The 13,417-nt window shown below is 42.8% G+C and overlaps 1 protein-coding gene across 1 annotated transcript in view; it reads right to left on the reverse strand.

The window, feature by feature from the left end:
- The window catches only part of chd7 (chromodomain helicase DNA binding protein 7), a 71,751-nt gene extending 60,010 nt beyond the window's left edge, over positions 1–11,741 (reverse strand). Inside the window, 1 exon segment of the mRNA XM_033982036.2 lies at positions 11,609–11,741. The gene's annotated coding sequence lies outside the window, so the exon portion shown is untranslated.
- Positions 11,742–13,417: the final 1,676 nt, after the last annotated feature.

Consider the following 13,417-nt stretch of genomic DNA (forward strand, 5'->3'; position numbering starts at 1 on the left):
TACCTTGCACAACTTACATGTAGATAATACTGCACAACACAATTGAACTTCTACATGTTCATAATTACTTGAATGATGATTACTGCTCTGACTTGCACTGAATGGAATCAGTGAGGGATGCATAGTTCGGGCAGTAGCTTCTGACAGCCAGCATTTTTCGTTTGAAAGCGATAACAGAGCTAATCATGTTGATTATGGTTTTGTCTTTTATAGCCATAAAAAACATGTTAAACGAAGTATCAGGATTTACAGCATTTTTTTCACACAACTACTTCTATTTTACACATCCATCCATATTTTTTCTTTTACGCATCAAATAAATGACTGGGAAAATCCCCTCAGCCCCCGCGCTCTCATTCGTCACCTTCGAGGGACAACAGAGGCAGATTACCGTAACGACGGTAAAATACTGAGATAGCCCCATGCCTCCGCTTTGAGTCGCCGTTTGAATTTGAATGAGAGCACGACTGGGTGCGGAGTTACGCTGCTGGAAAGTCTGCAACCGCGCTCTATCGGCGACGATAGGATCCGACGCTATAGGGTTAAGCTAACTCGCGCTTGTTTATGCATGTGCAGCGCCCATGATGTGACCTAGAGTCAGGTGTAATCTGACTGGTTGTCCTGTATATTAGTCATGTGACTGGATGGATGACGGGACGCGATCTACCCAAAATGCCTTCGCGATCGACGTAATGAACACCCCTGCTATAGATACTAGATACCTGTATGTCATGAAATATAGTATGATAATGAGAAAACAGTTTGAAATGTTTCATATTAATATTCTCTTGTCATCCTCAGCTCCATGTATGAGGACAGAAAACACTGCTGGAATCACTGAACTGTTGGCTGATAAGATGCAGATGATTCATGAAATGAATGGGTCAAATGCAGATGACAAAGTGACACTAACATGGGCCAGTGGATCTGAATGCATTTAAGACGTGCTATGAACTTAATTTTCAGGCTAACCTGTAAGAGTTTTGTAACTTTCGTAATGTGTATGTCATTACAGAGTTTGACTCTGCAGGACAGGACTTTCAACCAATCAGATATAAGGCCCATTATCTCACTATGTAATGAAGTATTTTAGCCAGGCCCGGGTTCAGACTGACTGAGGGTGCAAAGTTTCAAAGAGGTGCATTTACAATATTGTATATAAGTGTCATTATTTTATGGACCTGAAATAAGGGCGCAATGCATATTTAGGCACCCTTGTAGACCCGGGCCTGGCTTAAGCCAGTGCTGGCTGAGAAGATAAAAAAAAAAAGAAAAAAAAAAAGAAAAATAGATGCCAAGGAGATGAGCTGAGGTAACAGTTTTCACTTCAGCCATTTCCATTCAAATGTATTCTTCCAGACATCTTTGTTATACTTTAGGTCAATGGATGGAAGCCTGGGCCTATAAAAAACATATTTGGTCTCCAGTTCATAGTATAGTTCCTGATCTACAGGGATTAACCCACTTTTTTTTTTACTTCTTTAATGACACGGTCAATCAATAGCTTGTATAATTTAATGTTTGCGTAGCTGACAGACAAAAACAAAGACTATGTTATGGAGGTGCCAACAATAACAGTGATTGGACTATGGCCCGTGCTGACAGTTTTACAGTACAACACTGACGAGTGACAGGAGAAGGGTGTGGTCTGAAAGCCTGACATGATTTTCAGCACAACTGAACAGCTGTGGCACGTGCATGTTTAAGTCACCAACTTGAAGCCAGCAGTAATAGTTGACAACTCATCTGCTCTGTATACCACTTTTAAAAACTGGCAACTTCATGAGCAAAATATACCCCCTCCTTTGTAACTTTTTTACTTTGGACATGGTACAATAAACAAAATCTACTGCCAACAGTCTGATAAACAGCAGCAAAGTTCAAATGTTAAAGATTAATTGTTTTAAAGGATGGGACACTGGCCACAGTAACCTTAGTAAATATATTGTATGACTTGCAATTATTGTAGCAGCAGTAAATCAACATTTTGGGACATCGTATTGGACAAATTAAAGATGAGGCTTAAAACAGAAAATGGGGGGCTGTTTAGGTAATGTAAAACTTATGGCAGGTTTTGCATACTAGCACAAGGGAAATATTCCTTTCCTTTGTAATGAGTTGATCTTGATGGATCTCTGGACAGACCATGCAAATCCACCTATTAATCAGGCCTATCTGAACTCAAGGAGATTCAACTGTAACCACATCAAAAGTATTTGAGAAGTGCGTCTTCTAGATCCCAGGCAAACCCAGCCCTACATTGAGATCTACAAGGAAGACCAGAGCACCAACTACTTGTCTGCTGTAGACATTTTAATCTATTTAACTGTATCCACCACTTCATTTTAGATTTACAACAAACCTACTACTCAGTCAGTTCATGTTAAGTCTACAGGGGAAACACATAGTCACAAGAACAGGAGACAAGCCCAGAGCAACAGAACAGAGCAGAAGAGTGTGCTGTCGAGACTTTGGCAGCTGAACTGTCTGTAGCCTCCAGGCTTTACTACAGGAAATCTCTGCCATGTCAACACTGCCACGCTTCCTCTTAGCTCCGCACACAGAAAAAGACACAACAAAAACCAACCCAACAGCTCTACAAGACAACCTTTAAGTGGTAAGCGATCCGGAGGTTTTCCTTTTGGTGAACACGTGCACAGCCACCCACCTCCACAATATCGCCCAGGATCTAAAGCCACTATAATTTATACCTTTGTTCGCAAATGGAGGACAGCGTGCAGGGAGCTTGGGCTGTGTGTGTAATTATGCTCAAGTGTAGGGGATGCAAGCCTTGTGTTTGGGGCTGGGATTTGGGCCCGGAAGGAAGAGGAGAAAGAGGGGGGGAAAGAGGAGGGAGAGGGGCAAGAGGGGAGATAGATGTATGTGTGTGAGTGTGTGTGTGTGGGGGGGGTATCAAGAGTAAAGGCAAGAAAGAACGATGCAGTGAAGCTCGAGAAAATCTGGTTATTTTACGCACGGCTGCTTCGTTAATGGACAGTGTGTGTGCCGAGTGCATGCTGTGTGGTGTTGGAAGGAGAGGGAGGAGGGGATGGGTCAGCAGGAAAAGGGCTGTGTTTATCCAATCTGTTCCCTGCCTTTAGCATGTGGTATAGGAAAAACCACTGGCTCCCGCTCAGATCCCGGAGGACAGACAGGGCCAGGCTCAGGAGAGAAGAGGAGCGGAGAAGTAGGGCACTGCAGCGAGCCAAGGAGCCAACGAGAGGGCAACTGTTACATGTAGGTCCTAATGGAGGCCCAAAGTGCTCAAGTAAAATTATGTTTCCAGGGGAAAAAATCTTCAATTCAGTTTCAATAAGAAACTAATAATTGAGGACTTAAAGGTGACTGTCAAAAGCGAGACATAAATCTGGACTAAGCAGCTATCCACACAAGCTGTAAAACTAGCACCAAGTTCAACAAAGTACTTGAAATGCAAAAACTTGTGTCTCCAGTTTGACAAACATTTGTATGGGAGTCCTGGACAAATGAATCTCCAGTTGTGACTACAAACAACAATAAACCCCTTCAGTTCATACTAGAACCATTTATAAAGAACACAATTGATATACCTTCCTTCTTTTATTCATTTGTTAGATATTGATATTCATTCTGGAAATTATCCGTTTTTTTTGAGAAGTCAGAATCAAGATTAGTTGGACCAACTTGGTGTGGTTATGTACAGTGGAGGGATGAATGTGTGGGAAGAAAGCTACAGAAGCCAAAAAGGCCATCTCAGGGAAAAACAAATAAGATGTCATTATAATGCCCACCAACTTTATGACAAAGTTTATCTGGTGAGAGGAGAGAGAATGGTCAGAATTATTCAAGGAAACAAAAATATGATGTCTTGGTCTCCAAGCCATTTCAAAATATAACAATTTTTGACCCAATGTCCATGTAGGTTGTGGCATTACGTCCAAGAGTGTCCCCTGATGTTATGACGTCCAAAACATTTAACCTCTGTCTGTGTGGTTACTGTCCATAAAGCCTGACTCGGCAGATACTTCTCTGCTCTGAATAACTGTCACCTTTCTCCTCAAGCTTAACACTGGCCAAGAGCAACACACTTCATGGGAACGGTTTGTTCTTCTGTTTACATGACATTATGCACTTGTTTGTACCATAAATATTGCTTTGCAGTAAATCAAGATTATGACAAAGTTGATGAATATAAAATACATCAGAAATCAAACAGCATGAGGGGAAAGAGGTTTCTCTTTGATGCAAATGAGTTTTCTAAAAAGGCACACAGCACTTAGTTACTTTGGGGAAAACCCTACAACTCAAATTTCAAAGGTAGGTTTCATCCCTGGATTTATCTTGAACTGGGAACCTCCTTGCCTGCTCGTCTCTATAAACCACTACTGGTTTTGAGAGCTTTGCAACCACAGACTGCACTGACAGGCATGGAAACATCTGAACTAGAAAAAAGTAGCGTTTTCCTGTTTCTTTGGTAGAGGTTGTATTTTTACCAGCCAGCATCTGATTCTAAATAAATGTGGTACTTTTTCAGGTCTTGGACATTTTGGGGAAATTAAAATACCACAATTGCTGCTGAATGACCCTTTTTCATCACAATGGCTGCAAAAACTGACTGCTTAAAAACTTGACTGGTTAAGAACAAGGGCTGCAAGATTACAAAAAAAAAAAACATACTTTTCTGACAATTGCAATTAGATTAGATCTCTTTATGTTGCAAAAGTAAGATTCAGTTCAGGGCGCACATTATAAACAACTAGCATTAACATTTGAGAGAAGACTGAAATGTGAACTGAAACTAATACAAGAAATTCATGCATTTCAGAACATGTTTTTAGGGAGGGATAGGCAATTAACCCAATTAAATATATTCATTTGTGTTTTTAATAATTGAGATTTTTAAAAACTGCAAAATTGTGAAATCAAGGATTGCCATCATAAGCATATCAGTAACATAATCATTGGCTGATAATGGCAATTATGACATCACACAAAAACTACTAACATTTTCACCGATAATTCAATCTGATAATTAGAAGACCAAAATACACTGATTCAGCTGCTTCCTCAGAGGTTTTCTCCCTCAGAGTGCTCATTCTGAGGACAGGTTCTGCCCACCTACTTAAATCCTGGGTCAAAGGCAGAGAGCAGAAGACAGGTATTTACATAAATGGGCTTTTTACATTTAAAGGAAAGATATTTCAGCGAAACCCCTTTGTACCAGCCTCATGACACAGGAGAGGGGATACAGGCTACTCACATTAGATCACCGAAAAATTTTCATCGCTACAAGAAGTGAAAACACGAGGCAGCAGAGACCAACAGTCCATGCCTTAGCCCTATAGATTGACATGCATGCAATCCAGCTGATTGACTATACAAGGATCTAGTTGTATTTTACTTCTCAAAGTCCAATGAGACGATGAGTGGTGCAGTGAGAGGAGTTTGCCTATTTGAGCCTGCTGTGAACATGTGCTCAGTGCGCAGACAAGAAAACACTCAACAGCCCAATGCAGTCGGACTGCGTACAGGACTGCCTGCCTTTCTCCTACAGTGGCTGCTTTGAGCTCGTGCCACTCATAATCCATCTTGTGTTAAAGGAGCGGCCACGGTTGTAGAGCCAGCCCCTTTCCCTCTGTGTTGCAAAAAGCATGCATGAAACCCAGATAGAATGACTTGTATAAAGCATATTGTTAATAAGGAAAACACCAAAATAAAACAAACGGCATTTAATATGTAGCAAGAAAATGATTAATGTAAACCTGTATAAAAAAAGCTTTTGAGCAGACTAGAACTTTATAAGGCTGTATATGTCTTATATGGTCTGCTTTAGTCACATTTAGGCCTATAAACCTAAAAATCTGGTTCATGTAAAATTTATCAGTTTTACTTTATCAATGGCACACTTCTTCAAATTAACAATTATCGGTAATTTAAACTATTTATGTGTTTACATATCTATACAAAAGTAATTGAAGTAACAGAATGATAGCGGTCCCTGCTCTGATTTCGATTGATTAAAAATTGATTAAATTCATAATGGTCCAATATCGCCCAGCCCTAGTTTGTGGATGTGTCTAAACTATAGTTACAATTAGCCATCTTCAATTAAAGGACATGATATTTTGTTCTTTGCAGAAAACATTGCAGCCTTTGCAATTTGAATTCGACTGCATTATTGTACAGCCCTTCCCTTAACTTTTATAGCCTTTTATTGCAAGAGCATACAAAAAGATAATTTTCTTGTTACTTAAAATTCTAACTTCTACAAAGAACTATGTTGTGAATAGAAATAAAAGGTTTACCATGTTTCTATTGTACCATTCTCTTTCCACAGAAGTGTGTAGAGGCCTGGTCACAACCCCCACTACACTATAATCAATCACAGATATTGACATGCCCCTTTAGGACCAATGGGACAGCAGGGTCCAGACCTCTTCCCCTGAGATTGGCCAGTTCCCTATGGCAGCCCCGCCTGCTCCTGTACTAACCACCAATTAACTTTGGAGTTGGTCCCATAAAGGCACAGGGTAACTTCTCCTTTGGGACAGGCATACAACGGTCCTCTCTGGACAGCATCAGTAGAGCTCCTGTGAGTAGGTTAGGGTCAGGGAGAGTCTTTATACAATCATAAATTAAGACCGGACTCCATGAAAAATTACATACTAGAGAGCAGTAACAGGGAAAATGGCAGCATGACAAATAGATCTGTACAGTAGACAACATCTCTAGGTGAACAAAGAAGAATTAAAGGATATACAACTAGAATAATAATTTCAGTTTCACAAATAAAATTGTTTTTATACAGATATTTGAATTTCTATTGTGCTGGCTTGCATTGCTGTGTGGCTTAGCTGCACTAGTTTTCCACATATGTAGACAATATGACTCCATTTTACCATCCTCCACGACCTCACATCCATCTGCATTTTCCCAGTTCCGTGTTGCCTTCATGAGCAAGCAGCACTTAACCTTTCATCAGCCGTGATTCACTGGAGAGATGCTGCTGAAAACAAGGGAGCACTGGAGGAGGCCACATCAGCGCCATTATTGTGCCGTGTTCAGTTGGTACCATCTCACAACCATAATGCTACAGCCGGTGCTCAACTCAAACTTGTGCGTTTGGTGCAAATTAATTTTATGCAACAACTGGGATTTTGTGAAGTGGTTGAATGAGGTCCTTGTGGAAATTTATTGCATTATATCAGACAATCTACTCAGATCTGAATAGGACGAAATGACTTGCTAGCTTGGACAGTATCATTGATTGAGCAGTAGCATATGTGCAGGCTGCTTGGGCGCAACCCTTTGGCTTCCGCATAAACCCCAGTGCTACTCTGTCTGCTGCGAGAATTCATCTTGCTGTGTAAGGTTATAGAAGAGATCCTATACCTCTGCAAATCACAAGCCCACATAAAGGTATAAAACTTTGATATGTGCAGGCATCTGGTATAAAGACAAATTAGTATCACAGTGGACAAAGATGAAGGTGATGTTGTGGCAACTCGGAAGAACAACAATCTTACTGGACACTGTAAATTTTCTCATTTAAAAATCTAATCTGAGCTGCATTTGGTACTTGAACTTGCTTCATCGGGTATGGTTGCTGTGCTGAGAACACAAAACTGAATTTCCAACTGCGCTTATCATTTGCCTGATTTAATATTTCTTGCCCACCTACGACAACTTTGGGTTTTAGAGCAGCGAAGGATGAAGGAGGAAAAACAGGATGTGACACAAGTGAACAGACGCCTGGAGAGGTCAAGGAGAGATTAAAAGACGCACACACACGCACGCGGGTCAGAAATGTACTTGACAGGCCGTCTACTCGCCAGCGCAGAAAACACATACTGCCCACACAGATACTTGAGGCACATTATGGCCAGCTTTCGCTTCTAGGCACAGCTCCTGAGGTCCAGAAGGCCTTCGCTGCAGGGGGAGGACGGGGGGATGGGGTGAGTGCGAGTGCGGAGGAGGAAGAGTTAGAGCCAGGTGAGAAGAAGAGAGAGAGACACAGTGATGACACTCAGTTTTGAATGTCACAGCGGCGCTAAAGACCCCCGCTAACCTTTTGGCTGGAAATGAGAGGCGGTAGATGGAGGGAGGCAGAGGGAGAGAGAAAGGAGGAGGAGGAGGGGAACAGACAGCGAGGCAGAGATGCAGAGCCTGGGCAATCATAGGGGGGAGAGGGGGGGTCTGTGGAGGTGGAGCGATGGATGATGAGATGAAAGAGGAAAACAACAGCAGCACTTCTCATCTACGCTAACAGATCTGCTAGCCTGACAGTGATGAAACCAGACAAAATGGCCACCAAACAATCACCAGCACTGTGTCCGATACCAAACACCAATGGGTTTGAAAGGGGCCTGTTCTCAGGCCCACCAAGGGGCAAGGCCTCACCTGCCAGAGGAAAGAAGGGCTTGAGTCTGCAAAGTGGCCCAAAGGATTCCAATAGTGGGGCTTCTAACTGTTGCAGGCCAACGGCTGGCGGCTGATTTGGTAGCACGTATATCGTGTATTGCAATGGAAAGTTTGTTTTACTACAAGCTTGAGCTTTTAAGCTCTATTACAGTTACTCTTCAATGTTATTATAATCTGATATAAGGTGAATGACTTGCTCAAAGATTGTATAAATACAATTTGTCTCCCATCAAGACAATGCCAGGTCCTCCCCTCACATTAAGACATAAACCACTATTTCACCATTTCAGTTTGTTATTTCTAGCTTAGCAATTAAACTATGAAAATTCCACCCAATGTTGCCCTTGCACATTTGACCAAAACATTTTATAATCCATTCACGCTTTGCGAAAAGTAAAATGTGCTTGCGTCACTTACATGCAAGAGCAAAGGCAGATGGAACATGACTAAATGTTTGCTAAAGTAAACTTTGATAAGTGCAAGTGCATTTCCATTTACCAACACTTACATTGTGTAGCTGTGGCTCTACTTCTCACTAGGACACTTAGCTGGAATTTTTTCATTTGTCACCAGTCAGACCTCATGGGACTCTGTTAATAGAAATAGCTGCTACTGATTTGGCTAAGAATAATGAGTTCAAAGACTCTACAATAACTATTTTATTTGTGCCAACTCTTACTAAAAGATGGACACACGATTTGATTTGTTCAATAAAATGACTGATATACAATTGCTGATAATAAATCAACTTGGCACAGCATGTGCAAACCCAAATTTAATTTAAGGCCAAAAGTTTGTTGTCAAAGTTTGTTTTTTTCCATCAATAACTGACAGTGAAGACACAAACGGTACAAAAATTGTAATTATTGTGTGAAACGAACAGTCTTGGACATTGAGTATTTAGCTTTGATGCATGCCACAAAACTAACCATAAATGCAGTCTCAAGTTTTGATGAGACTTTTTGGTGGGACTGTGATAAACTAACCACTAGAGACATGTGGCACTAAAAAAAAAAGTAAGACTGCAATAAAGTACAGGCCTCTGATATTATAGTCCGTGATATCATTTCTTAAACTAGCAGTGCAACCAAATCAAAGTCACTGACACTCTAAACTTTAGTTCATAAGATAAATTTGAGCATTTACAATTACATTTGGTAATATAAGGAAACCTTACTTTAACACAGTATTTTCCAACAAACTGCCAGGAATTGGACCAACAAAACTAGGTTCTAGTTTGATGTTTATCAGACCGATCAAGACGGGGCAACGCCATAGACCGCCTCCAAACTTAAACCACAAGAAAAGGCAAAGGACAAACGAGACAGAAGACCAAATAGTGCTGAACATCTGTTGTGTGTGTGTGCGTCTTTGTGCTTGTGTGTGGTCGGGCCTCTTATCTCTCCTTCTCTCTCCCTCTCCCTCTCTGTGGCCCGCTAAACATGACTAGCTGCCATCTTGGCTCACAGACACAAGGTGGTGGGGGTAGCAGCTCCTGGCTTTAGCAGGAAAAAATGAGCACTGCACTTGTGTAACCAACTTTGGCGAATGTGCATAAAACCACTGGGTAAAAACGAAAAGGTGATGGCAATATAGACACACTGTCCCGAGACCCAGTGCGTGAGATAAAACACCAGACCGAGTGGTTATCAGATCTGCGCAGCTTCAGAGTCCGACAAAGTTGCGTGAGAGCAACCATTATGCAAGTTGACCGGTTACTCCATGCATAATGGAGAAAGCGCAAGATCGTTCATTCGTGTACAAAGACACAACAAAGTACAGAGCAACAGAGTACACATTTGAACAGAGCAGATTTATGCGCAGAACAGACCCCATACAAGCGCTAGTGCATCGGCAGGTGTGTGGACCGTTTTGCCTCGTCCGAACCGAGTAACAAGTGTAGCTGAGGTGGCTGCCAAAGTTTACTGTACAGTGAAGTGTAAAGCAATACTTAAGCACTAAAACAAACACAAAAAACGCGGAAAAAGTACTGTGAAAAGTGCTGCGTGTAATGCGCCTCACTTCCAACAAAAAAAAACTGAAGGGTGCTTCACTATGCCTCCAAGCTAAAGTCGCCCATACGAGCGCAGGGAACAGGTTAGACGCTAGCTCAGGGGGCTACAAAGTGGTCCACACACACAATGAGGACAGTTGCTAACAGCTAGCTGAAGTTATTTGCCCTAGCGCTGGGCTAGGCTCCAGCGGCTAGCGCTGCTAATTAGCTTATCAGCGGCATTACGCACGGCGTTCCGGATCGACAAACTAGTCGCTCATCTAGTAAATCTCACAGAAAACGCTGTTCTCGCAAGTTTATAGCAATACGTGGGCTGTGGTATCATTAATCATTGCTTTAAGCTTGTTTTATGAACTGATGAGCGACGGGACAAGGTTAAAAACACGGCTGCATCGGAGGAATGACCGCCTGGCCTCATAACTCCCCCTACTCCACTGCTCCGTCCTGGCGTCCACCAAAATTGGCGACTACTATACGCACTTTTCATTCTGCAATTTAAACAATTTGCTCATTGAAGACACGATTCACTCATTTTATAACGAGTCCCTTTATTTGCCCCGTGTACGCACTACTTTTGGACATATGTGCTGAGTGTAGTCCGCTGGGAATCTCCCTGAGCTCCGTTCATTCAGTCGCCAGTGACTCACCTCTACACTGAGCCACCTCGTGTCTTCTACAAGCTTCAACACAATTAGCTAACTGGGCTAACCAACTCTTACTTAAGCGTGGATAAAGTTAACATTTTAACCTAGACTTTGCAATAAGTTAACGAAATAAATGTGTTAGAAAGATGCCGATTCCTGCTCTTGTCCAGGACGCATTTCTTTCCACTTTTCAAAGTAATGGGACTGTGGTGCGTGTGTGTGTGAGCGATGCAGCGGGTGGCAAAGCTAAACTTGCTATTGTTAGCATGTCGGCATGGCAGCCAGTCGAAGCTTCAATGACTTTCTACTGAAATTTGGGATTAAAATGGTACTTTGGTGTACAGTAAAACCTACAACGTGGTTCTTGTGAGTTCTGCTCTGAATGAAGCGCGTATGTCGCCAAGCCAACTCGTACAGTGGATTAGACGAGTCCGATTGCCGTGGAAAAAGTAGAGAAAACTTGCCGTTCAAATACGATAAGATTCGGTTTGAATAAGACTAACAAGTAAATTAACAAACCGACTAAATAAGGACCAAAAGAGAGTTTCAGCTTACCTAACGCGCTCGGTGACTTCGGTCTTTTTATCAAATCAACTCCTCGCTGCGGGGTTAGTGTCTCCGTTGCTTGGAAAAAAATCCACCGTGGTCCTTTTGAAATATAAATAAACAGAGAAAAAGTTCAGGATTTATATTTTACATGCGATTTTAGTCCGGCGTGCCTCTCGAGCGCGACCTCGCCGACTAGTGTGCGTTGCTCTTGTCTCCTTTGTGTTAATTTCACTCAAATCGAGTTTAATCCGATCGATCCCCGGCTGGTCGCGCTCCCGAGTCCTCCCCTCCAGACACTCGCTCACCTTCCGCGGCCAAGGGGGGCGCGCTCCCGAGCACCTCTCATACGGATAAACAGGCGGCGTGCGCGGTCACTGACCCCGCCGTGCTCGTGTGACGCTCTCTGGGTTCTCATTTAGGGATGGGGGAAAAAACATAGGCGTCACCAAGCACAAAAAGTGGCCACATGTGCGCAATATTGAAGCTGGGTTTGGTTTTAAGCATACGCATGGTTCCATAGGAGGGAGTGAACAGCGACATGTTGGCTATTTTAGACCAATTAAAGCGAATTAATTGTCAAATAACAGTGGCTTAATACTTTTAATTCAAGTTTTTGTGAGGTAATAAACGTAGTCTTTCAAGGGCATAACATTGCTGTTTGGTCCAAAGGATCAAGTTGGGATACAGACTTCTTTTATTCAAAAACAAATTCAATTCCATTAAAATAGTTCATCACATCTCTAAATGACTTAGTTCTGACAAACAAACAGTTTAACTTGGTAAGTACTGCATCTAGTCCACTTTTCATTCATTTCAATTCACTTTTCCTGGAGCACCTTTTGAGAATATCCATGTGGCCAGTGAAAGCTAGCCCTAACCTATGGTTTGAAATGAAAGAAATTCATTTCAAAGGAAAGAAATTCTGGCAAACTGTCTACAGTGCAAGGAAAGAGCTGCTGACCTCGACTGGGGATGTTGTTGGATGGTGGAAAGAATACTTCGATGATCTCCTCAATCCCACCGTCACACCTTCCAAGGAGGAAGCAGAGACTGAGGACTTGGAGGTTGACTCGTCCATCACCCTGGCTGAAGTCATTGAGGTAGTTAGCAAACTCCACGGTGGCTAGGCTCCGGGGGTGGAGGTCCCTCTGTTTAAGAAGAGGGACCAGAGGGTGTGTTCCAACTACAGGGGGATCAAAGTCCTTAGCCTTTCCGGTAAGGTCTATTCCAGGGTATTGGAGAGGAGAATCCGACTGATAGTTGGTGGATTTAGGAAGAGCAGTGCGTTTTTCGTCTTGGTCAGGGAACACTGGACCAGCACTATACTCTCCATCGGGTGCCCGAGGGTTCATGGGAGTTTGCCCAACAAGTCCACATGTGCTTTGAGAATCTGGAGAAGGCATTGGGCCGTGTCCCTTGAGGTACCGGGAAAATGGGGTCCGGTGCCCTTTGCAATGGGCTGTTAGGTCCCTGTGTGACCGGAGCAGGAGCTGTGTTTGCATTGCTGGCCATAAGGTCCTGGTGCATGTTGGTTTCTGCCAGGGCTGCCCTTTGTCACTGGTTCTGTTCATTGTTTTTATGGACAGAATTTCTAGGCACAGTCAGGGGCCGGAGGGGGTCTGGTTTGGGGACCTAAGGATCTCATCTCTGCTTGATGTTGACCCAATGGCTTCAGGGAACCAGGACTTGTAACATGCACCGGGGTTTGCCCTCTCTGGGTGGGTGGAGAGTCCCTTCTGCAAGTGGAAGAGGTCAGGTATTTCAGGAACTTATTCACGAGTGAGGGAAGGATGGAGTGTGAGATTGACAG

The sequence above is a fragment of the Periophthalmus magnuspinnatus genome, chromosome 17 (genome assembly GCF_009829125.3).
Source record: "Periophthalmus magnuspinnatus isolate fPerMag1 chromosome 17, fPerMag1.2.pri, whole genome shotgun sequence".
Lineage (NCBI taxonomy): Eukaryota > Metazoa > Chordata > Actinopteri > Gobiiformes > Gobiidae > Periophthalmus > Periophthalmus magnuspinnatus.